General features: G+C 35.2%; 1 protein-coding gene across 1 annotated transcript in view; it reads left to right on the top strand.

Moving 5' to 3' along the window:
• Nucleotides 1-1,427: 1,427 nt before the first annotated feature.
• Nucleotides 1,428-3,950, top strand: part of LOC108802663 (KN motif and ankyrin repeat domain-containing protein 1-like) — a gene marked incomplete at its 3' end in the record, with an annotated part of 18,796 nt that continues 16,273 nt past the window's right edge. Inside the window, exon 1 of the mRNA XM_018574520.1 lies at nt 1,428-1,511. The remainder of the gene's footprint in view (nt 1,512-3,950) is intronic.

Below are 3,950 nucleotides of genomic sequence, written 5' to 3'. Positions count from 1 at the left end.
AAACCATTCATAGTCATTGAAACCTGCGTGACAGTGAGAGAGTGCAGGAGAACAATTGGGGGACAGGGTGTTGTTTTATTGCACCTATCACCTGTTCTGTGCTATCACATATGGGGCTTGTAACAAAAAATAAAAAAAAAATACTTTTGATTACATTAAAAAATGATAAATTAAAAAAAAACATGTTCAAATTGGATTTAAATATACTTTAATTGTTTATTTGTAATTAAATACTGGTTTTACCTTGCATTTAAAAAAAATTACTTTGAGATTTTATTATAACTTATTATTATTTGTTGAGATTATAAAGATCCCTTTTAAAGTTTATTTTTTTTTTTTAAGCTGTATCCAAGATCTCTGTTATTCTCTTTCAATTAGCTGTATGGATTTTTCTGTTTTTACAGTTTTGTCAAATTTTCACTTAAAAAAGTCAATTAGATGCTGTCAAAAATGTTTCTAAAGTTACACTTTAACTGAAATAATTCAATAAGCTACACATTTATCCCCTTCTAAAAAAAGATCAGAAATGTTTCTGATGCGGCCAATCATTCTTTTATTGAACCCTAAAAAACATTAACTGGAAATAGTGAAAACAGCTCCACAAGCCAGTGTTTTCTTGTGTTGGATTTTAACATCGAATAAAGGATCACACAAACTAATTGTAACATGTGTGGACACTTGTAGGATACAGAATTGCATTTGGATGTTTATCAACCATTTAAAACCTTATTTTTTCTTTTATAACGTTCCCATCACTAGTGTGCACCTGTGGTCTCATAGGAAAAAAAACACTGGGCAAGCTAATAAAAGATAGGGGTAAAAAGGTTTGTCAGGAAATAATGAAATGTTCCATCAGAAAAACTGAGAGCTGTGTCATTGGCTGACTACTAGGCAATAAATAATCGTCATGCTCTCCTGCTAAATATGGAAATATTGGGGTGATGATCCACATACTTATGTGCTACTACAGACCTCTTCCGACATCCATGTCAGATTGACATAGAGGGGTTGGATTTTCCCAACTGAAAGTTATTATTCTCCCAAGGGAGTGGGAAGAGGAGAAAGGGGCTTTGTAATTCTTGCAGGGGAAAATAAAACCCAGGGCAATCCTCAGTTCATTGAATGTCTAGATCCCACGCAATCAGATATCCAAAGATAAGTGAAGAAAGATAAATAGGAGGGTTTGAAATTGAACTTTAGTAGCACACACTTTTAGGATATGCAGACATTTGTGCCGCTTCTCTATAGTATTTGTGTCAGGAAGTTGGCTGAATATTCCTGACAATCTGGAATTATGATCTAGCTACACAACAATGAAGAGTTTTTTTTACAGGAAACACTGTTTCCCAGAATGGGCCTATCCTCAGGAAATCACATACGTTTCTTGTGACAACAGATGTTATTGCAAGTTTCATTTCAGCTTGAAGCGCTCTCAGTGAGCATGTTCTCTAAATTCTTGGGATTATCCATAACCTGGAACTAAGTATATTTACAAGACAAGGTGTTATAAAGAGGTATGTGAAACATCTTTTTATGCAGAATTGTTTCATTTGTTGATTTCCCTGAGTGGAATTTATTCCACTCAGAGAGGAGCAGAGAGAGGAGCAGCTGTGCATGGCAACCAATCTGCTTCTCTTTATTTTCAAATCTTAACTTAACAAACCGAAGAGAGAAGCTGATTGGTCGCCATGGGCAACTGCTCCAGATTCTGTCTGCTCCAGTTTTGAAAAATTCCCCTCACTGTGTTTTATTGTACATCACTATAAGGCAATTATTCATAACATGTATTAATGTGTGATTACATTTTATTGCTGTGCTGAATTACAATTGTTGTTAATATTGTGTTGGTCATCACAATGCAAATTTTTTTTTTAATCCATTATCTATTCTTTTACTAATAAAAAGAAGTGAGACATTAAATAAGCGGTGAAAAACAAGGCAGGTGAGAACAATACAATTTAAAGGCAAAAAACTATAGCATAATTTGCATTTCACAGAAAAAAAATGTATTAATATATGAACATTCATTTTTTTTCAACTGATACTTGTTTTTCTTCATTACTGAAGATTAACTTAATCTTATTTTTAAACCAGTGAAAAGAGCAATAGCGATGTGTAAAATGTAGTGACCCATAGCAATCAACTAGTTTTAAAGATGGAGAATTACCAATTGGCATTTGAGAATTACAGAATTACCATTTGTAATATTACTGCCCTCCCTATGAAGCATAATATTTTTGAGTCAGTACTTCCTGACACTCAGGACATACATTCTATATGATGATATGATGTGTCATGTGCCAATGCATATGGCTAGCATAATTACTCAACTAAAATGTTATTTAGAAAGCAGAAAATAAGGCACTGCTCTATAATTAGGATATGTGTTTACACATTAAAAAATGGCTGCACATAAGCGTCCTACGCCAATAAAACCGGTGGTATTTTTTGCTCAACAACACAAGTAACATGTTTTTTATTTAATTAAATTATAGGTTTTTTTGCTAGTATATACAAAATATTAATCTATAACATTTTAAATGTAACTGAGATGTTGCAGGATATATATATATTTTTTATTGCTGACAATATGTGCAGCTGTGTACATTTAAATAGAAACATTTTTGCAAAAAATAGCAATACACAATGTATATATATTATGTCATATTCCAGAACCTCAGTTTGTGCCCTAAAGTGTATCTAAAGACAAAAGTTTTTTGTAGTTATAGATAGAGAGTGACACTGAAATGAGGAGTTGAACCTTAACAAATTCAGTACCTGAACTATTAATAAAAATGTGTCTTATTTCTGTATCACTCAGCTGTAGATCCTCAACTCATCTCTGAATTGGTGCTGACACTGTCCTTCCTTCTGGAAGGCGGCTACTTTTGTTCCCCATGGTTCCTGTGTGTGTTGTAAAGTAGCCACAGCTCCAAGACCACTCCTGCAATGGACTACAATCTCTGTACAGTAAACTCCTAGTTATCCGGCACCCATGGGGATTGGTAGATGTCAGATAACTGTAGTTTCTGGGGTTGCTTGAGAGTGTTTTAGTGAGCACATGGCTATCAAGCAACCAGCAAAAAAAATAAAATAGATGTTAAACTACTGAATTTGTGTCACTTTAAAAACCCTGTTGGGTTTTGTTTTGCCATTTGTGTACCATTTGAGAGATTTCCCTTCACTTCCTGTTCCGTAGACACAACAGGGAGTTCAAGGAAATTGTGTGGATAGGATAGAGTAGTCATTACCTCTGGATCTTCATTGTACTTGTAAGGGGGAAAAGAAGCTAAAGATGCGTAGGAGGATCTCTCAAAACACACTAGCATTAAAATACATTTACATGTACGTAGACATATTTGTTTCACTTTTACAAGAGGAAATTCAATTTGGAATTAAAGTGGATCTTTATCCCAGTTCACCAAAAAAAAAGATCTTGATGCAGCTCTGCAGACCAACCTGCTGACCTTTTACGAAGAGGTAAGTAGAGATCTGGATGGAGGGAGGCCGGTAGGCATAGTATATCTGGACTTTTCCAAAGCATTTGATACGGTGCCACATAAACGCTTGTTATACAAGCTAAGGTCTATGGGCATAGATGAAGTAGTGTGCACGTGGATAGAAAACTGGCTAAAGGAACGTGTACAAAGAGTATCAGTTAATGACACCTTTTCGGAATGGGTGGAGGTCAGGAGTGGCGTACCCCAGGGTTCTGTGCTGGGTCCCATGCTTTTTAACCTATTTATTAATGATATAGGGGAGGGAGTAAGTAGCCGTGTCTCAGTGTTTGCTGATGATACGAAAATTGGGAGGGTAATAGACACGGATTTAGATGTTATAACATTACAGGAGGACCTGGATAAACTCGGGGAGTGGGCAACTGTATGGCAGATGAAATTCAATGTAGATAAATGCAAGGTAATGCACTTTGGAGTTAAAAATAGGCAAAT

The sequence above is a fragment of the Nanorana parkeri genome, unplaced genomic scaffold (genome assembly GCF_000935625.1).
Source record: "Nanorana parkeri isolate BGI_ZX_2015 unplaced genomic scaffold, ASM93562v1 scaffold3015, whole genome shotgun sequence".
NCBI classification, from domain to species: Eukaryota; Metazoa; Chordata; class Amphibia; order Anura; family Dicroglossidae; genus Nanorana; species Nanorana parkeri.
The sequence above is the reverse complement of the archived record's forward strand: the minus strand, read 5'-3'. Positions and strand labels throughout refer to the sequence as shown.